Source organism: Sturnus vulgaris, chromosome W, assembly GCF_052056855.1.
Source record: "Sturnus vulgaris isolate bStuVul1 chromosome W, bStuVul1.hap1, whole genome shotgun sequence".
Classification (NCBI taxonomy): Eukaryota; Metazoa; Chordata; class Aves; order Passeriformes; family Sturnidae; genus Sturnus; species Sturnus vulgaris.
Genome location: NC_142282.1, coordinates 71,909,804 through 71,931,723, shown reverse-complemented (window position 1 = coordinate 71,931,723; position 21,920 = coordinate 71,909,804). Strand labels below are relative to the sequence as shown.

The 21,920-nt window shown below is 46.5% G+C and overlaps 2 long non-coding RNA genes across 2 annotated transcripts; one reads left to right on the top strand and one right to left on the bottom strand.

Annotated features, from left to right (window-relative positions):
* Nucleotides 1–6,844: 6,844 nt before the first annotated feature.
* On the bottom strand, nt 6,845–16,004 carry LOC148220400 (uncharacterized). The gene is made up of 2 exons (XR_015798915.1): nt 15,864–16,004; nt 6,845–10,366 (listed from the first exon to the last, which is right to left on the bottom strand). It is a non-coding gene; the product is annotated as an uncharacterized LOC148220400 (long non-coding RNA).
* Nucleotides 16,005–16,169: 165 nt separating this feature from the next.
* Nucleotides 16,170–17,501, top strand: LOC148220399 (uncharacterized). The gene is made up of 2 exons (XR_015798916.1): nt 16,170–16,311; nt 17,115–17,501. It is a non-coding gene; the product is annotated as an uncharacterized LOC148220399 (long non-coding RNA).
* The last annotated feature ends 4,419 nt before the right edge of the window (nt 17,502–21,920 follow it).

Below are 21,920 nucleotides of genomic sequence, written 5' to 3'. Positions count from 1 at the left end.
CACACCCTGAAAGAGAGCGGAAGCGGGTTCTGGCCTTGTTTATCAAATGTGCCATGATTTCCTGAAACGTGGTAATTGTCTTTGTGGGCTGATTGCTTGTGAAAATCCATTCAAGGATCAACAAGGGGTCTGTGAGTTGAGGGTCCCATTGAAAAATCAGTCCATAGAAGCGAAGGGCCTTTCCTAAAATGACGAACTGGAAAGGCAGATTTGGCTCAAATCTGTGTGCTTGACGTGAGGACAGGGCTTCCTGAACTTTGATGATGGATTGTCGGGCTTCTGGGGTGAGTGTGCGTGGGGAGTCCAGGTCCTTGTTGCCATGGAGGAGGTTGAACAGAGGGGCGAAGTCTTCTGTTGTGAGTCCCAGTAGGGGGCGGATCCAGTTGATGGATCCACACAGGCTGTGTAGGTCTCTTAAAGTTTTTGGGTCGTCTTGAATGGAGAGCTGCTGGGGTACAATGGTCTGTTGTGTTTCCTCCCGCCTCCCCCTGCCCTGCCCGTTATCGATTTTATTTCTAAGAGGGCACACGCGCGCGATGTGACCAAGCTGGTTGCAAAGGAAGCAGCGCACAGGGAAAGTCTTTGCAGCTGCAGTCATCGCTGCCACCTTCACTCCTCCTCTGGTGGGAATAGGTGGCGCTGTCACAACTGCGCGCTTGACACAGGCCTCCACTATAAGTTGGAGAGACGGCTCAGGGTAGAGAGGTAGAGATGTTATAACCCATTTACATGCATCGTTAGCGTTTAACTTTATCATTTCGATTATTAGTTCTTCTAGGGTGTCCTGGTTTTTCACTTGCTTTTCAATTTCTATCTTTAACCTCTCCACGAACTCAATGATAGGTTCTGCCGTCCCCTGTTTGATGGAGGCATAGTGGACACGGGGCTCAGTGGTCAGCATCACCATGAATGCCTTCTCGGCAGCAGCTTGAATTTTTAAAATCACAGGCTTTGGGATTTTTTCTGCCTGTGCTTCCGCCTGGGACCACTGCCCTTCGCCGCACAAATGATCCATCGTGATCGGCTTTTGGTCTGCGTCAACGGGGCACTTGGGGGTCTGTAAGAGCTCAGGCAGGAGTTCCCCTAGCATCCTTTTCCATGTGTCCTCCCACAATCTGTATTCAATTGATAGGAGGAGACATTTAAACAATCCTTTCAAGTCGCTAGGGACCAAGATATTGGAGGAGAAAGTTGCTTCCAATAAGCCTTTAAAATATTCACTTTCTCCCAAACTCCTTCTGTGCCTTACACAGCTCCTTTTTATGGGAGTATTCAAATGGCCGCCAATTAGGAATACCCCTCTGCCGAGAATAAAAAACCAGAGCAGCAATGAGTGTGGTCTCTGGTTCCGGGTTCCGATCCCCTGGACTGTCACTTCCGGTTTCTGGAGTGTGGGAACCGGAAAGGGGGGTGTGGAAATCGGAAGTCGGAAGCGGAGGGGCGGGACCGCTTACCGAGGAGGAGCCAGAACACTGGCAACATTCATGGTGATGGGCGGGACCTGTTGAGCTCGGGGGCTGCCTCTCTGGGGGTGGAGTAAGAGGAGGAGTTTTAGTAGGAGGAGGAGGAGGAGCCTGGGGAGGAGGAACACCCCTCCCGTGGGCGGAGACAGGGGCAGGACTGGGGGAAGGAGGCCGGAACAGAAAGGGGTTGGGACACGGGGTAGGGGGCGGAGCCACAGTCGGAGGAGGGCACAGATCAGTGAGGAAGGGATTCTGGGAAGGAGCCAGAGCATAAGGGACTGGCCACGCCACGTGGCCGGCGCCATCATGTGTGCCGGAGTCCGGGACGCCATTTGAGGCTCCGGGGGGGGGTGTCTGGAACCTGACTGACTTCGGGGTTTTTGGGGTAGAGCCTGGGATAGGAGCGGGGGAGGGTTTTGGGGTACATTTACAAACTTTACAACTCTTTAAAACAGGTTTCGGGGTAGAACTCGGGGTGCAACTGAGAGAGATGGAACTGCGGGAAGAGGGAGTAGGGGAAGGCTCCCTGACGGCTGGCGCCTTGCCGCCGGGGTTCGGGTATCGGGAGGACCGAGAGGGGCCAGGCGAGCAGCAGCTGGTCTCCCTGGCCAGGCTCGCCTGCGATCGTTGCCGAGCTGCCCGTCTCGGATCCCCCGATGCAGGGGAAGAGGGATTGGAACGAGGGTTAGGAGAGGGGGGAACAACTGGGGGAACCTGGGATGGCTTGCTTCCCTTCCCCGCCCTCGCCTGGCAGGGCGGGGCCGCGCGCCCCCCCCCCCCCCCCCGCCTTTTCTTTTACCGCTGTACGAATTTGAATGTATAAACTGAAAAACCGATCCACAGAGGTGTCATCCTGATTGCTCAATGCCATGAGCCTTTGTCCTACTAGTTCCCAAAATTGGACCGACCCCATTTGCTGAGGTGACACCCCGGGGAATTGGGAAGCAAGCCATTTTATAAACTTCTTTAACAAACCCCATGAAAACTTTTTTTTCCCTCCCTCCAGGGTACCCACAACTTGGAAAAACATCTCCCGCTGCTGTGTGGACAGCTTTGCGCCCATTATAGTGTGTCTACCCACACAGCAGAACTCACTCTCCCACTGCAGCAAAGGAAAACTGAAAAACCTGAGAAAACGGGTCCCAGGGCCAGTGAGTCCCCCACCCTCAGGGACTAAAGGAAGGGGTGTTTTTACGGGCCCCCACACCTAGGGCACACCCCCTCCCCGCCTATGGTAAGCCCCCCTATACCCTGTTGGGGGATACCTACCTGCTCCCTCGACCTCTGGAACAGGAGCTGTAACAGAAAGTCCCTCCCTCGAAAGTGATCTTCCGGGCGCCGAGGTTTGCCACCTTCTCCCCGGGAGCGCTGCCGACCTGGCCTGCTCTGACCGGGGTAGTCGACGCGCAACGCCTCCGATCCTCAGATCTTAGAGGCTCTTCGTGGGGTCACTGGCGAAGTGGCCCCGCGTTTGGGCGCCAAACTGACGTTTCTTCCACCCACTGCCCACCTCACCTGGGCTACCGGCTAGCTCCGGGAAGCCTACGTCGGTGAGTGGCCCCTCCCCGGCACCACTCCGGGAGCCGAAGAAGGGGTGTAGCAACAGCTACGCCTGGGCGAGTCGTCAGGGAGGGATAAAGAGTCGCAGGAGAGACCTTTTACGGTTCTGGGGGAAGGGATTTATTGAAGGAAAAGGTAACAAGTCCGGAGGTTGGGAGGGGGAACCGCAAAAGGCAGTTAGAATGGGTTCTACACCGGCTTAAGTACGGGGGAGGAGCAAGGGGAAGGCACAAAACTCTGGCCAATAACGGTTAACGGGGGGAGGTACAGAAGGCGGGGAAAGGGGTACATTGAGCCAATAAGGTAAACCGAGGGTGGGGATACATACAATATAACCAATCATGAATACAAGAGGGAATGCTTGACACCGAAACTTCTAGAACAAAGGGAGGGGCTACAAAGGATTGACATCCCGTGGGGCAGGGTTTAGGGTGAGGGACAGGGAAGGTTCCAGATAAAGGGGAGGGGTTTAGGATGACTGACTAGGACAAGGGTGGGAAAGGGAAAAACCATTATGCACTTAACTTAGGGGAAAGAAACTGGGATGAACCATCAACACAGAAGGAAAATTAACATTAAACAACATAACACAACAATGGTCCTTTCTCGGATTAAAAGTCCTAGATATTTCCAGGGGCTGGTGTACTGTACTTTGTCTTCATGGATTTCAAATCCTGCTTTTTCTATGGTTTGAATGGTTGTTTTGACAGCTTTTTCTAAGTAGGTTTTTTCTGATGCACAAACTAGGATGTCGCCCATGTAGTGATGAATGATTGCTTCTGGGAATTCTTCTTGAACAGGAGAAAGGATGTGTGCGACGCACCATTGGCAGATAGTTGGAGAGTTTTTGAGTCCTTGGGGAAGGAAGAGCCAATTATATCTTTTGAGAGGAGCTTCTCTGTTGAAAGAAGGGACGGAGAAGGCGAACCGTGGTGCATCTTGGGGATGCAATGGGATGCTGAAAAAACAATCTTTGATGTCAATGACAACAAGTGTCCAGTGTCGAGGCAGCATTGATGGGGAGGGAAGTCCAGGCTGGAGAGGACCCATGTCTTCAATGATGTCGTTGATTTTGCAAAGGTCTTGGAGAAGTCTCCACCGGTCAGTTCCAGGTTTTTTCAGGATGAAAACTGGAGAATTCCACGGGCTGTTAGATTCAACAATGTGGCCTTTTGCCAGCTGTTCTTCAACGAGGGCTTGCAATGCACACAGTATGACCTCTGAAAGGGGCCACTGTTCCTGCCATTGGGGTTCATCACTCTTCCAGGTGAGACGAGGAGTCAGCGGGACAGTGCGCACTTCAATGGCCCACATCAAAAATCCCGACTTTGAACTTGGAGAGAAGCCCCCCATTGGGTTAGGGCATCTCTGCCCCATAGGGTGATTGGGGCTCTTACCACGAATGGTCGGATGGTTGCCAGTTTTCCTTCAGGCCCTTCGATGATGACATTGCATCTGCTTCTCATGGAAACAGCAACTCCCCCAATTCCAGCCAGCATGCCTGCTACAGGCTGAAGTTCCCAGTGCGGTGGCCATTCCGAGTGGGCAATGACGGTGACGTCAGTGCCGGTGTCTATCATTCCTGGTTTCTGATTTTTTTCCCCGTAGCAGAAAAGGTTGCACTCGAGGATGGGTTTGTTTGGACCCATAATTTGTGCCCACATTATTGTAGGGTTGAGAGGGATCAGTTCCATGTGATTTTTTGGAAGTAGGAAGGCTTGTGCTATAGGTGTTTTCTGTGGAAGAAAAAAGGGAGTGTCTGTGCAACACAATTGGACAAAGATTTCTTTTCCAGGTGCTATGGTTTGTATTTCAGGTAAAGCAGAAATTTGTGGTGGACCATGGAAACTGTCACTGAGGATTAAAATGTCCCAAGGACCATCTTGTGGTCCATACTTTCCTGTAGGGATATGATAAAATATTTCATCTGTAATATTTAAAGACAAAACAGTCACCAGTTGGCGCCGGGTTCCCATTGAAATCTCGCCAAATGTTGGGTCTGCCTGATGTAGTTTGGAATTTTCGAGGACGATGGGGTTTGATGTTGCTCGCTTGTCATCATTGGGGCTGGGTGGAAGGCAGCTTTTGGTTTGTTGTCTGTGCCCAGAGCTGAGACCGGGCTGTGTTGGAAATTTTTTGGCTGCTGTTGTTTTTGTTGCCTTTGGGGTTTGTGGTAGCTGTTGTGGGGGTTTTGGGTGGGTGGTTTGTTTGAGCAGTCTCTGATAAAATGTCCAAGTTCCCCACAGTAGAAACAACGAGCATTGTCTTTGGAGACCATCGCTGCAAAGGCTCCAGAAACTCCATCAGCAATGCCCTTGGCAACTGCTTTGGCCACTGTGTTTTCAGTGGACATGTGGCGTGTGCAGCTTTCCACCATCTGCTCGATGGTGGGATCGGTGTCTATAGGTAAAGCTCTTAAAATGGTTTTGCATTGTTCATTTGCATTGCTGAAAGCAAGTTTTCTTAAAAGTTCCTTTTGCGCTTCTGTGCTCTCAATTTGTTTTTCAAGAGCATCATTGAGCCTGTCTACAAATTTTATAAAAGTCTCGTCTATTCCCTGCTTGATATTGGAAAAATGCAAGCTAGGAAGAGAGTCGTCAGGGGTAAGGAGGAATGAAGTTTTTGCTGTATTAGCAATGTCCTGCAGCGTTTCTTCAGGAAGAGAGTTTGCTTGTTCTGAGGGTTTAGAAAATTGGTTTTCACCAGAGAGTTGTTCAACAGTAAAATTCTGTCGATTGGGATCTTTTGAATACTTATCAGATAGTATTTTTAATTGTTTTTTCCAATGCCTTTCCCATAACGTAAATTCGGCTGGCAACAGAAGGCAAGTAGCTAGATTTTTGAGATCATGGGGAACCATCACAAAAGCAGCAAAAAAGGCTTCTAAAAAATTTCTAAAAATGTGTGCTGATCTGCCGTGTTCTTTTGCAATTTTTGCCAATTCTGTTACTTGTTTCATGTCAATTGATTGCCATTCTGATCTGTTTGAGGATCCTCCTCTGCGTCCTCGTTTATAAATCACAGGAAAGGCAGAGATTCTTTGGGCTAATTGCTTGTAACTTTGCAGTGGCCCATATATCTGGTTCTTCTGAATCAGAGGCAGTGTTATCACTGTCGCTGTATTCAGAGGAAGAGTAGCATCTTGTTCAGGCTTTTTAGAAACCGGGGGGAAGGTTGGAGGAGGGGGGCTTGGGGGGGATGGAAGGGGTCTGAACGTGTAAAAGGATGTGTGTGGGTGCACTGCATGGTTTAGCCACAGGGTGGCGCTGGAGCAGCAGTGGCAGTTGTGTCAGCCGAGCACCTTTGCTGCAGCGGGGGAGCTGCACAGGCGGTGCAGTTGAAATCCGAGACGTGCTGGGGGATGGGTGGGTGTGGGGCTGCCGCTCAGGGGGAGTCGTTAGGAAGGCACAGGACGGGCCTCGGAGAATGGGTATGCCGTGGGACCGTGCTATCGGGGGGAAGAGGGATTTTGGGGAGAGCGGGGATGTTCATTGGGGGCACGAGTGGATTCGTGGACGGAACTGGGACAGGAGAAGGAGCAGAGGGAAAACACAGGGTTTTGTGGCTAGGTGTTGAGACTTGTTTGTGTAACTTGGGGAATACTAGAGCTAAGGGAGACAGACTGTGCATGGCATGGGGGATGGGATAGAGAGGGGTGAGGGACGGTCGCCAAGGGAATGGGGTTTGGGGTGCGAAAATAGAGGAGCTGTGTGAGCTGAGAGGGGCTGGGCTACAGAGGTGGGTGGGTGTCACGATCCGCTATTAATGCAGAGAGGGGGTCGTGATGGTTCTTTTGATCTTAAAGGTGCAAACAGGCAAAATGCAGGGGACAAAATCAGTTTATTCAACAACAGCAATGCATTTCATCAAATGCCAACAATTCAGTTATGGTAAAGGGGAGAGATATAGGAAACAAAGTATAGGGAGAGGGGAAGGGAAGAAGGGGATGGGAAAATAGCTACCAACAGACGAGACGGGCGTCCTCTCGGGTCATCCGATAGATGAGTCTTCGTCCGTGGGGAGATCTCAGGGGTCTTCTCCAGGGGGTAGATGGGTCTTCATCAGTGGAGAAATCTCAAAGGGTCTTTTCCAGAGGGTCGCTCTTTTATAGTCCTTCTCCAAAGCGAGTGGCCTCTGGCCAAGAGGTGGGAAGATTTATGGACCATTGTGTGGTGCTGCAGGAGACAGGAACTGTCAAGCAGTCCTCAGTTGGTGGTACAACACAACCTCTGGTTGGTGCCATGACAGCACAGTCCAGTGAACACAGTACACCAGCACACAGTCACGAGCATCCACCTTGGCCAGGCCAGGAAACCATTGTTCGGAGTCAGCCTGGGTGGGGGTCCTCGAGGTCTCCTTGTGATGGTCAGGAGGCAAAATCGAGGGGAACTTCGGAGCGACCATTTCACCACCCCGTGACTCACGATCGTCGTCAAGAGCGCCCCTTTGTAGAGTTGTTGCGAAGTCTTCAGTTGTGGCGTCTTCAGGACTCGTCCAAGTTGGTCGCGTATCCCGGAAAACAGAGACAGGAAAGTAGGAAAAAGATAAGGGAAAGGATAAGGAAAAGGAGAAAAAAGGAAAACAAAGCAAATCAATTATATTCAATTTTTTGATTGCTAACAATTTTAAACAATTTGTTCAATTCTTTAATTTTTCAATTTTTTATTAGCAATAAATCAATTTTTAATTACAAAGAAAGCAAATTTTTGATTAAACAATTTTAATTGCAATTAAAAGATAATCAATTAAAGTTAAAAATCATATTTTATCCTATTTAGAATCTTGTGTCAATAACCCTAGGGATGTCAACAGTGACTGATCTGGATAGATCTATCACAGATGTCAATTGTGCTAACTGTTTCATTATTCTCCAACTCATAATGTATAGGATTGCTGATAAAACAAAACCAATTAAAACCAAAATCAAAAGAACAATGGTGGGATGACACAATTTGTTCAGGACACCTGTAGCAGTAGGTGACCACCCAAATAGAGTATCCCACCACCTGTGTTCAGCATCTGTCTTTACCCTTTCCAAAACACGATGTATTTTTTCCACATTGTGATGAACAGCTATTAGAGTTTTCTGTCCGTTTTTCTTGATCCTCTCCAAAATTTCGATCAGATCTTGGTGGAGCAACAATTGCTTCACCAGAGAGAGGTTCATTCCAATTGGAGTGGGGAAGAGATGATAGATCAGTGTGTAATTTGACTGCAAAAGATGGTAAGAAGTAACTGGGGATACATAGGAAAAATCACATCCTGAAATCCTAGTAAAGTTACAGACACAAAAGTTTGAATGATTTTTAGTATTCACTACCAAATTTTCTATGAAAACACTATCACAAGCAATTCTAAAGCATGCACATCCATTGCCTACATATACCAGCACTGTTTCAGGAATCTCGTTTGGATGAATTCCAAAATTACAAACATTCTGTTCTGTGTCCAAGCAGATATCTTGAGCTCTGATTGCATTACTTTCAGAGATAAACCCTTGTAGTTCCCGGACAATGCAAGTTTCCAAATTAACTGTTTGCCACTTCCCACCAATTTGACGGGCCCATTCCCTATGCTCGAAAGGATGGAGAATAGCTCCATCATGATTCAAACCTAATGCAATGATGGGGAATATTGAATGCACTGAAGCATTACGTATAGTCAGTGCAAAGGCTGTGGCTGTGTTTGTACTGGGGTCATAGGTAAAATTTACTAAGTTCCACCAGGACTGGAATTCTTTTTCAAAATCGGAGGCACTGTCCCAGACTATTTTTCGAATTTCAGTGGGAAAAGTGCCTTCCTCACCTTCTCTTATAATTAAAGCAGCAACTGACTGTATCCACAACTGGGCCTGGATACAACTGAGAGCCAAAGAGATGTTATTTTGTGTAGTACCAAGTGCATCGATTATCAATTTGTGGTCATTTACATTTACCTTTTCCCAACTTGGTAATATGTTTGATAACAACCACTGTTGGGTCCCCAAAGCTGTTAAGGCTGTTTGCAGGGGCCATTGTAATTTGGTTACATCTCCCGCTGTGGTAGCCAATTTATTCATTAGTACTTCCGAATTGATGCTATTCAAAATTCCCAATCCTGTTCCCACAACACCGGTTATGTCTCTTGCCATTCGTTTTTTAGAAGGAATCCGTTTTCGCAACCAGATTGTCCATCCCTCAAAAGAAGTCTGCAGCAAGGGTGAACAAACTGGCTGAACTTCTGAGACATTGTTTTGCATCAGCAATTTGATTTGTTTGAGAGACCATGCCGGATTAAACAATATTTGTTGTTTGCCAGTTTTTCTAATTACATATGGTCCAAACTGAAAAATCGTAGGACTCAACACAACTGGTGGTTGGGTGGTAGGTGTTACAACATTAACATCAAGTTCCCCCCAGTATTTTGTATTGTTTTTTCCACACATGATTTTATAGGAAAATTGTATAGTAGTTAAATTTAGCCAACAGTCTTGATTTTGGGTTCTACAATATTATGTCCGGCCATGGGGTCCTATGCCATAACTGTATGCAGGTTCGGTGAGGGATCCAGCCACTAATTTACAAGTTATTGCAACATCATCACCTTGTGTCACCACGAAAGGAGGAAAAACCTTGTTTTTGTCATCCAACACTAGGGGGGTGCTTACACCATGGTATATAACTACTGCGGTCAGTGTGGGTTTTTCTACAGCATTTATTTTGAATCTATAGGTCAGACCTTTTAAGCTGGACTCATCTGTTGTGTCATTCTGCCAGGAGCATGTTACATAGGTTGATCTGGTTAAAGTAAAGTTATGCTAACAGTCAGTAAGTTCATCCGCGCAAAGCTTTGTAACTTTGAAGTTGTTGGCGTCAGGGTCCAAGGTATAGTTACCAACCTTCCTTTGGCCACAGCACAGTATTAGGGGGACTTGCTTTTTACATGTCCATACTGTCATGGGGCAGAGACCTGCCATGATGTTAGGGTGCAAGCTACTAGTTATATCTGATTTTAAGTAATTCCCGGCCATTGCAATGGTGGTGGCTTTCTCATGAAGGGATTTTTCCACTTTTGTGCATCCTACCTTAATTTCTTCACCAATTGTTCCCGTTAGTACCCTAGCCCAGTCTTTTTTGTCCCAACCCCAGCCACTTGAACAGTATACCTCAGAATTGTGCAGTACTACGGTCGCAAGGCTTGGGTGACGATCTCTGGGGTAGGGTCCTAGAGCACTGGTATATCTGATGGAAGCTTCAGACCACGGCCACTCAGCCGAGTTTTGGCCATGGTGTTGTGGTAGGATACAGAGAAGTATCAAAAAGGTGATCATGGTTTGTCCGGTTCTCATGTCCCTTGGTGTTCTTCTGTGAAAAGTAAACACAACAGAGTCTGCCACCAAGAGGCAGGAGGTAAAAATGATGGAACAATCCAACGGGTACTTATCCGATGCTCCTTTCCCAGAGCATTGGTGGCTACCCATGCATATTTATTCAGAGGAGCTTTTAGTACTAGTGGTACTTCTCCTACAGTAGGGAGGTTTACTAAAACAGGTTGCCCAGGGTAATGGGCTGGATTTTTAGGATCATTAGGTCCCCATAGCGCAGGAATGATACTCGGGGCTTTTGGACAAAAAGCAGTTATTTTGGAACACCCGTTTACCCCCCATCTATCATTTATACCTTTCACAGCTTGCCATAATCGAAGATCCCAACTTCCCTCATGTGGTTTTAGGAGTCGCTTCAGAAGACCATTTGTCCTTTCTACAATCCCGTTGGCTTGAGGGTAATAGGGGGTGTGAAAAGTCCACTTTATTCCTTCCTCCCTTGCCCATTCCTGTACTACTTTACCAGTAAAGTGAGACCCATTATCAGATTGAATCTCCTGTGGCTTTGGAAAAGTTCCAAACCATTCTTGTAATGCCTTAACAGTGTTTTCTCCTGTAGCTCTATTAAAGGCTTCAGCTTGGACTAACACTGATATTATTTCCACTCCTACCAGCACGAAATGTTTACCACCAGACTTCTTAAAGGGACTGATATAATCTACCTGCCACGCGTCCCATAAGCCTTTACCTTTCCTTAAGTGCAAAGGGTCATCTTCCAAAGGATGCCTTTCTAGTCGTCTGGGCATTGCTCACAAGCTGATATGCATGTTTTACACATTTCCCTGGTGACAGGCCAGCCACGAGCAAGGGCTTCTTTGTACAAATCTTTCGCACCTGTATGTTGTCTTTTTATATGCAGCCATTCTAACAGGTGCTCCCAGTCCTCTGTAATTTGTTCCCATTTCAGGGGACTTAGTCTTGCTGACTCATCAGCTGCATTGTTCCACTCACCAGCTAAATTTCCATCTGTCTGATGAGAAGCCACCCACCCCACAGCAAAGTTCCCTTGACTTGTTATATCTAGAATTTCTTGCCATTTTTCCTTGTGCCATACTGGGATTCTGTTGACTTCCCAATCATTTTGCTGCCAGAAAAGAAGCCACTCTGTACATCCTTTAAACACAGCATAGGAGTCAGTGTAAATACAAACAAGACAGGTATTATGTGCCTCATGCTTGAAAACACTCCATACAGCAATCAGCTCACCAACCTGAGCACTGCCTTCTCCCTCAGTAATAATTCGTTCACCAGATGAAGTATGGAGAGCTACTGCCCTGTATTTCCACACCTTTCCCTCTCGTTTAGCAGAAGCATCAGTAAACCAAGAATTCACTGATTGTTCAGGGGAGAAAGGAGGGGCCACTTTAATTACTGGGGCAGGTTTGTGATGGCTGCTAGCCAAGTTCTCAGTTTCTTGTATAGCCAGATTTTTTACAGCTCCTTCTGTTACAGAGAAGATGTTACAGTAATGTTCTATCTGGGCATACCACTTCCTAACTGAGGGTCTCTGGGCCACCCCGTCAGGGGGAGGGGTCCCGCTGGTGACTGTTTTAATAACTTTGAAAGGGCCTCTTAATACAATTGGTTGCTGACGTGTAATTTTCTCCACTTCCATGAGAGCTATGCTAACAACAAAAAGCCCCTTTTCCCAGGTATTGTATCTTTTTTCAGCATCTTTAAAACCACGAGAATAAAAACCAACAGGCCTTGTAGGGTCTTCTGGGCCTCGTTGCCATATGTGCACTGACAACCCCGAGGTGGCAAATCCCCATTCTACCTGGAAAGGATTTGTGGGATGAATAGGGCCTAAAGCTTGATGTGCAGTTGCTTCAAAAATCAGCAGTTGTAGTGCTTCCTCCTGAGAAGGAGTGCAACCCCATTTTACCCCTTTCCTCAGCAAGTCATAAAGAGGTCTGGCGATAATTGAAAAATCAGGGATGTGTTTTCTCCAAAACACTAATAATCCCAGAGCTTGTTGAAGCTCTTTCCTGGATCCAGGCATTTTAATTTGATCTAAGGAGGTTAGGGTATCAGGTGGAATACATGTCATACCTCCTTTCCACCAAATTCCCAAAAACTTCACCTCCTGAGAAGGTTTTTGAATTTTCTCTGGGGGAATTTGTAAGTCAAGGCTTTCCAGATGAGAGATTATTTTCTGTTGGGTATCCCCCACTACTTCTATTTCATCTCCCCCCACCAGAATATCATCAATGTATTGATAGACAGCTACATTGTCAGGTTTGGGTATCTTTTCTAATTCCTGTGCTAAAGCATGGTGGGCTAGAGTAGGGGAGTGTTTGTACCCTTGAGGAAGCCTAGTGAAGGTGTATTGCTGTCCTTCCCATGTGAAGGCAAAACGGTCCATGCCCTCTGGCTGTATAGGTATCATAAAGAACATGCCTTTGACATCTATAGCTGCCATGATTGCATGAGCCTTCTCCTGAATTGAAGTTATCAGTTCAGCTGAATTTGGGACAGCTGCTGTGAGAGGATCTGTGTTTGCATTTAGTCTGCAAAAATCTACTGTCAGCCTCCACTTTCCGTTAGGTTTATGGACCGGCCACACTGGAGAGTTAAAGGGAGAATGAGCGTCAATTATCACTCCCTGATCTCTCAGGTCCTGAATAACTGGCTTGATTCCTTCTTTGGCACCAGTGGGAAGTGGGTATTGTTTCACATTAGTAATTTTACTGAAAGGTAAGGAAGGTGCGGTTTGGAGCAGATTAATATTAAAACGTGGTGTGCCAAAGGACCAGAGACAACCCTCCTCGTCTTCCCACTGTCTCCCAGCAAGGACATCCATTCCTAATAAATCATTTGGAATATCTCCAATTACAATTTTAATAAGTAACAAATTCTCCTCTCCAGGTAGTAAGATTTTTATCAGAGCTATATCCATAGCTTCTGTGGTTCCCAAGGCATTGAGAACAAAGCATTGTCTCCTTGTTGGAACAACTCCACATTTCTGGGCAGCTTTTCTTGTTAATGCAGAAATTTGGGCTCCAGTGTCAAGCACAAAGGTCACAGGTGCCCTTTTAGGACCAACTATTGCTGTTATCAGGAGGTCCCGAGTATTAGGATTTCTGGTGAGCATTCTAATGAATAACCAGTTCCCTCCCATCCCTCTGCCCACCCACGAGAGACGGGGTTTCTAGTTTCCCTGCTTCTGAAGCCGTTTCAGTTCCATTCCCAAAAACTGAGAAGGAGAAAACTCTGACTCAGCTCTCAGAACCTGTGGAGGAGATTGATTTGGCTCACTGCCCAGAATCTGTGGAGGGGTTAAGTTTGACTCACTGACCACAACTGGTGGAGGAGGAGGTGCACTAGGCTGGACAGTAGGAGAGTTTGATGTAAGGATCTTAGGGCAATGCCAATTCACAACAATTTTTATCAACTTGTCAAGTGTTTTTTTAACCCCAACGACCACCAGTACTGACGGGGAGTATTCAATTTCCCCTTTTCTGGCTTATCACTAGGAGAAACAATGTGTCTAACACCTTTAGTTTTCTCCACTTTATCCTCTGGGACTTTTACGGGTCCATATTTCTTGCTGTAATTCAACAATTCCTCTGCAACTTCTCTCCATGTCCAAACTTTACGGTTATTGTCAGGAGACTCTGGAGTCAGTCTAGAAGGGGTTTCATAGGGAGGGAAAGAGTCCACGGAACCAGATCGCTCACGTGAGTTTCCAAGAACTCTATCTAATCTTTCTACAGGTGTCATGGATGCGATAGTTTTTTGAAGGAGAATTGCGGTAGATTTGAGTGTTTCTGGGAGACCACGAATTAAAGGGGTCATGATTTCAGGCATCACAGGCAATTGCATAGGTGATTCATAGGTGGTAGTCAGTTTTTTCTCATGTATCATTTGCAGGCAAGCAGCTTTGTGAATGTTTTCCAAAAGTTGGTCGGGACTACCAACTAAAGCTATAGGGTCTCCCCTTTCCAAGGGGTTAAGCCTCCCAGCCCAAAAAGCTGCACGTTGGGTCAAGGACCATGGGTAGCTCTTATCTCCGGTTGTTAAGAAAACCCCATGTCCCCAATACCCACTAGCTTCGCTTTCTGATAATTTAATCTGATCTCTCTCAGTAAGAGACACTCGAAATACATATTCAGTCTCTTTTTCATGAGGGAGTAGCCCATATTCTTTTTTCAGTTTTGCTAATTCAGTGGCAGAATATGGGATTTCTTTTGTAGATATGTTTGGTTCAAAGTCATCAGGAGCAAGATAAGTATATTGTGTTTTAACCACAGGTCTCAATTTCAGACAGCAGTGTTCCCCAAAATTTTTCATTATAGTTAACTCCTTTTGGGGATAAATTTGATTAATGTGAACAATTTCCTTCTCCTCTGTTTCTGTGTGTGTTTCATTCTGCTTTGATTTTTGGGCACGTTCTTCTCTTAGGGCAGTCTGTAGTAAATTATTTTCATCTCGCAACAAATGGTTCTCATTACTTTCTTGATCTAATTGTTTCTGCAAAATTTGAACAAGATTTTGCAAAGAATCTATAATTGTACTTTTGTAACTAACTCGCTTAGAGCGAGTTTCTATGGCTGCCGTAAGACAAGCTCCCAAAACTGAGCAGAGCATGGTTTTATTTTTGCCCAGTTTAAACTTTGACTCATGTTGCAAAGAACATATTCTATCAATCACATTCTCCAGATTGAACCAATTATTGCTCACCCATTCCTCCCCACCTTGGGACGGCCTGGCTCTATACTTAACTAATAGGGCATAAAATGCAGCTTTATCTGTTACAGTGGACTTCTCAGTCTTTTTGTGAAGGGATAGAAAAAAAACACAACAGGGAGGTCTATTGCTTAAGTTACCACACACAACGAAACAGCTTTCACTGTGTGCCCCCCCCCCTTCTCTTCCCTGTGCGGGTGAAGAGACCAAACTACTTGGAAGGCACTCCTTAGTTACGAAACACCAGGTTGTCTCTTCACTACACCAAGTAGTCACACATCATAAAAAACAACAACAACAACAACAAAAACAGTGTCCCGCCTTTTGCACCAGTAGATCTTTTGTGAAATTCTGACGACAGAGCCCTCAAGTGAGTCTGGGGATGCTCCACACCAAGGTGTCTGCAGTCTGCGGGAAATCAGAAAAACCCCCCTTGCTTTCTAGACAGGCTCACCCATCCAAGGTGGCCAGCTAGGTGTGGCTGGAGTAAGACTTCCTTCCCCTGATACAGACTATAGACAACCTTGCATCCTTTCTGTCTGCCAGAAGAGCCTGTCCGTGACGCCAATTTAATGTCACGATCCGCTATTAATGCAGAGAGGGGGTCGTGATGGTTCTTTTGATCTTAAAGGTGCAAACAGGCAAAATGCAGGGGACAAAATCAGTTTATTCAACAACAGCAATGCATTTCATCAAATGCCAACAATTCAGTTATGGTAAAGGGGAGAGATATAGGAAACAAAGTATAGGGAGAGGGGAAGGGAAGAAGGGGATGGGAAAATAGCTACCAACAGACGAGACGGGCGTCCTCTCGGGTCATCCGATAGATGAGTCTTCGTCCGTGGGGAGATCTCAGGGGTCTTCTCCAGGGGGTAGATGGGTCTTCATCAGTGGAGAAATCTCAAAGGGTCTTTTCCAGAGGGTCGCTCTTTTATAGTCCTTCTCCAAAGCGAGTGGCCTCTGGCCAAGAGGTGGGAAGATTTATGGACCATTGTGTGGTGCTGCAGGAGACAGGAACTGTCAAGCAGTCCTCAGTTGATACAACACAACCTCTGGTGCCATGACAGCACAGTCCAGTGAACACAACACACCAGCACACAGTCACTCGGCAAGCATCCACCTTGGCCAGGCCAGGAAACCATTGTTCGGAGTCAGCCTGGGTGGGGGTCCTCGAGATCTCCTTGCGATGGTCAGGAGGCAAAATCGAGGGGAACTTCGGAGTGACCCTTACAGCGGGTGAGTGACAGCTTGGGGGAGTGGAAAACTCTCTGTGTGAAGGGTGGAGTTTGAAAACTGTGTAGCAAAGGAAGTTTCTATAGTTACGTTATCAGTTGTTGGGGGGAGGGGTGGTGCTGAGGAGAAAGAGATAGCAGGGGGCCCACGCGGAGGTGGGATGCCGAAGGGGGGAGGAGATGGAGGGGGCAGATGAGGCATGGGCGGACAATTTCGGAGCACAGAAGGGGGAGGGGAGGATTTTCAAGGTTAGGGGAGTCAGCGCTTGTGTGAACAAAGGAGTGTGTATTTTGTGAGGGTGCCGGTGTGTGGGGGGGCTGGGCAGAGGGTCCGTGGCTGGGTTACAGGCAGCTGTGGGGGACGTGTTGAGTGGGGGGGCAGGGAGGCAGCTGCCGGGAGGTGAGTTTGTGTGGGGTGGGGGGTGCCTGCGCTGCGTTGCAGCTGCGTTATGGGGTTGGAAACGGGGGGGGTCTTCGGGTTGAGGAGGATGGGGGGTGTTCGGGACCGGATGTGGGGTTTGGGAAGGCAGGTATTGGTTTAGGGGCAGAGCGGGGTGAAAAGTTGGAGAGGTGTCTATGTGTGTGTGACCTTGTGTGTGGATAGTGTGACAATTGATAGAAGATTCGTGTTAATCACAAAAGCATTGAGGTTTGCATAAACCAGAATGCTAAGCTCTGAAATGAAGCATGGACACTAGATAAAGGAAATTACATGATTAAATAATTCTGTTTAAAAACACCTTGTTATGTTATATTATGTTGTATTATGTTACATTACATTATGTTATATTATGTTTTTCAAATAAGTTGTATCGGCTACCAGCTTGCGAAATCGGACTTCCCAAAAAGCCCTTCCTGCCTTTGTCTGATCAGTGCTGCCTATCTCAAGGACCAGACTTCCAGGACTTCTCTGGTGGTTATCTACAAGGACCAGATGGCTATCTGTGACTGATTATCACCCAAAGGCTTTGTGAATTTGTGTAAGGATGTTTATTCGACCACCACTGCTTACCTAGCAAAATTATGACAGCAAAAAAACCCCAAAAATTATTGATTACAATGAGAACACACAGTCTAAGAAGAGGCTGCAAACCAAGGTTCGGTGGAGCGTGGAGTGAGCGGTGACCTCTCGCGTTCCCCAGCGCGCTGCTTGCTCTTTCTATATCAAATAAAGCAATTCAAAATTTTGCTGAATATCGAGACTTTTGTCTCTCATTTATAACAATAGGAATTTCGGTTTCTATGGAGACAGGACTTTTAGGGGTAGGGAGTGAGGAAGTGGGGGCAGGGTTAGGATCAGCAATGGGGACTGGGCTGTGGGTTGTGGCTGTAAGGGAAAGAGGGGATGAAACAGGGGACGCAGGGGCTAAGGCAGTGGAAACAGGGTTTTGGAGGATCAGGGGGGTGTGTGGGGGGATTTGTGTATTGTCGGAGGATATAAGGGGGGAAGAAAGTGGGGAGAGGGTAGGGACAGTATTTTTTTTGAGTTTTCGTCTTGCTCTTATGTTGTGTTGTTTAATGTTAATTTTCCTTCTGTGTTGATGGTTCGCCCCAGTTTCTTTCCCCTAAGTTAAGTACATAATGGTTTTTCCCTTTCCCGCCTTTGTCCTAGTCAGTCATCCTAAACCCCTCCCCTTTATCTGGAACCTTCCCTGTCCCTCACCCTAAACCCTGCCCCACTGGATGTCAATCCTTTGTAGCCCCTCCCTTTGTTCTAGAAGTTTCGGTGTCAAGCATTCCCTTTTGTATTCATGATTGGTTGTATTGTATGTATCCCCACCCTCGGTTTGCCTTATTGACTCAATGTACCCCTTTCCCCGCCTTCTGTACCTCCCCCCGTTAACCGTTATTGGCCAGAGTTTTGTGCCCTCCCCTTGCACCTCCCCCGTACTTAAGCCGGTGTAGAACCCATTCTAACTGCCTTTTGCGGTTCTCTCTCCCAACTTCCGGATCTGTTACCTCTTCCTTCAATAAATCCCTTCCCCCAGAACCGTAAAGGGTTTCTCCTGCGCCTCTTTGTCCCTCCCTGACGACTCGCCCAGGCGTAGCTGTTGCTACACCCCTTCTGCGGCTCCCAGGGTGGTGCCGGGGAGGGGCCACTCACCGACGTAGGCTTCCCGGAGCTAGCCGGTAGCCCAGGTGAGGTGGGCAGTGGGTGGAAGAAACGTCACTCTTATATGTTGAAAAAGAGGAATAAAAGAGGTCACAGAAAAATCATCATTTCCTTGGCATTCATAGATTTTCGTGCCAACAGTGTCCCAGAAAGAATCCAAAAGGGTAGTTTGGTTATTAAAGTTGGAAAAGTGAGTAGAAATCCATTTTATAAATCTTTTCAGGACAGCTTTAGAACAAGAGCGTTTTGAAAAAGAGAAATTGTCAGCAGATAAAGTTTGTTTTATTATATTATAAAGATCTCTTTTGCTATGGGAAAGAATAATTTTAGAAAAGGGATTTCCCATAGCGACCCCGTGCCAAACAAGCAGAAAAAGAGAAAACAAAATAGAAAAAACCAAACCCAAAACAAGACCCTTGGGGAAGGAAAGCTGTTTATACTCACAAAGCTTATCTTTGACGGGTCGTTAAAGCTGCTTGTCAGGTGCTGGTCAACTTCAGTCCTGAGCAGGGAGGTGTCTCAGGGTTGTTGAAGTCAATTCGATGGAGTTAAGTCTTTTAGAACAGAAACTTAATTGCCGAATTTTTGTGACACTCAAAGACGGATACAATCAATTTTTGATGCCGTTCACAGAGTGGGCAGTGTCCACCTCCGTCTGGGTGCCACTTGTCGCTGGTTGGGTTTTGTGGTCCCTTTGGGACCCCTGAGACTGCTTCTGCCGCCCTCAGCAACAGAGCAAGTTCCCGAGCCTTGCCCAGATATAATTTTGGCCCCCCGGTGAGCTCTCAGACCAGCGGAGTAAAGACACCAGCATATGCAGAGAGGCACAAATCCATAGTTTTTTCTATGAAGGCATCCTATCTAGTATATACCAACGGCTATTGTTTTACAGGGGTTTTTATATCTTTTGAGGGTTTTACAGTTTGCACCAATTACCAAGGGAATTCTACTTTCTAACCAATCCCTGAGGGATTTTACATTCAAAGCTGGCCTATGGATACTGTCAGGAAAATTAATCCACAAACACCAGAGGTTTATGTCCAAAAAGGAGACAGAGGAGTCCTTTTTGCTTTATTCGAATAAAGGGAGAGGCCATGGGACATTCCCCTGGGATCTCTCAAATTTTCGGAGGACGCAGCCTCCTTTTTATCCTATTTTCCCGGCCGCATTTCCCTCTCTCTTTCCCCATTGGCTGAGGTACTTGAGAGGCACAGACTTCCCGGAACGCCTGATACCTGAAATTCCCCTCTAATGTATAACCCTCCCTTTTAATTTTTAATTCTTATAGAATTCATAGTTTTCCCCCCGTTGCTTCTTTCATCTTTCGATATCCAATTTCATTTATCAGCAGCCCTACAGTTTGTTTGTAAAGGCAAATATCTCTTTCCATTCATCAATCAGTGGAATCCATCCCATTGTTTCTTTTATCTCTCAGTGCTAGCCTTATCTATAGGCTGATCCACAACTCATTTGTAAAGACAAATTCAACATTCCTCTCAATCCCTCCTCTTTTATTTTTAATAATTGTCTTTACAAATTTTAGCTATCATTGACTTAATTTCTTGTTCCTGAGTTCTTTTTGGTTTTGTAATTATTTGGAGTGACATCAATTTCTATCCTTTTGTAACCATTTCTGGATCAGTAGGCATGGCTATTACCTGCATCCCTTTGATCACATGTTGAATAAGTTGTACTAAGCAAGGGATCGTGCATGGTAAAAAGATTAGAGTTGCTACAGCACATAAGAGGAAAAAAAGTAATTGTTTAACCTATAGTCCACCAGGTAGCCAAGAAAACATGTCCCATTCCCATAAAGGTTTTCGCTACTTTTTCTCCTAAGGTCAAAACAATTATTTTCCCATTTTTGGCTCCAACCTAACTGATAATATAAAGGTAACATTATTAAGAGAAACATTCTGATTGTGTAATCTAATTTCCTAACTTAATTTTTTACTTTCACGTTGTCTTTCACACCACTTGTGGCGAGTGAAGGCTCAGAAACGGCTTAATATAAAGAAAACAATGACAGCAAGGGTTGGCCTCCAGTGCCTGGAGATCTGAGAGGAGGGATGCCCACACAGACTATTTCAGCAGGCACTCTGTGGGTGGGCACACGAGGCTTCCCCCGATGTCGACGCACTGGCTACTGCTCCAGTCCACTCCTGCGGAGTGTCAGTCGCGGCTTCCCGTCCTTCTCCTCCAGTTGAGATGTCCAAATCTCTGGGGCTGCAGAGACCTTGGCCCGAGTGTGATGGGTCCAGCCGTGTTCAGCTGTCTTGACGGCTATTCCTGTGCTCAGCAACACCTGGAAAGGTCCACGCCACTTCGCCACCAGTGGTGCTTCTTCCCACTCCTTAACTAGGACCCAGTGTCCCGGTTGGATGTTGTGAACAGCAAAGTCCAAAGGTAGGGTCTGTGCCAGCTGAGCTTCCTGTCAAAGAGATTTCACAAGAGACAGTATCCGAGCCATATATTGTTTTAAATACACATCACTTATCTTTATCCCCCCACTCGGCTGAGAATTACAAGGGTAAGGAATTCTAAAGATCAATTCAAAGGGAGATAATTGAATATCTCCCCTGGGTCTGGCTCTTATCCTTGCTAAAGCCGGGGGCAGGAGCCGTACCTACGGCATCTTAGTTTCTATTACCAGCTTCAGGAGATGTTTCTTTATTTCTCCATTCATCCTCTCAACCTGGCCCGAACTTTGTGGGTGCCAGGGGGTATGGAGGTTCCACCGTATTCCTAAAGCACTCATAACTCCTTGAAGAATTTTTCCTGTAAAATGAGTTTCCCTATCTGAATCTATCGCTTCCACCATCCCTTATCTTGGAATTTTTTTTGTTCCAAAAATATTTTAACAACTGATCCTGTAGTTGCTGACACAGTTGGAAATGCTTCTGGCCACCCGGTTAATTGACATACTATTACCAGAAGATATTTAAATCTTGCCACTCGAGGCATTTCAGTAAAATCCACCCGGCATCTCTGGAAGGGACGTACTGCCCAACGCCTCCCTCCCCTGGCCAGTTTCTTTGTAACTTTGTTGTTGGTTTTAGCACAAGTCAAACAGCCTTCAGTGGCTCGCTTTGCCAGGCTAAAGAGACCAACAGCAGTGTTCATTTTGAGGAAGGCGTCTGCCAGTCCTCGGGAGCCCCAATGACTCCCTTCATGAAGTTGTTTTAACAATTGTAAGGCTAGATCTTTTGGTATCCACTGCTTACCATCCCTTGTAAACCAATTATTTTCTCTTTTCTCTGCCCCACTTTTTTTAATTATCTCAAGTTCCTCTGGTGGAAAAGAGTTTCTCTGGCAGCGGTGCAGTTACTGGGAGCAAAGGCAGGATCTTAGAGACTTCTGGCAACAATGCAGCTTTGAGAGCTTCTTCATCAGCCAGTCGGTTTCCTATTGCCTTCTCTGACCATCCTGCCTGATGCCCCTTAATGTGGATTATCGCCACCTTTTTTGGTAAATTCACTGCCTCCAATAGGCGAGAGATT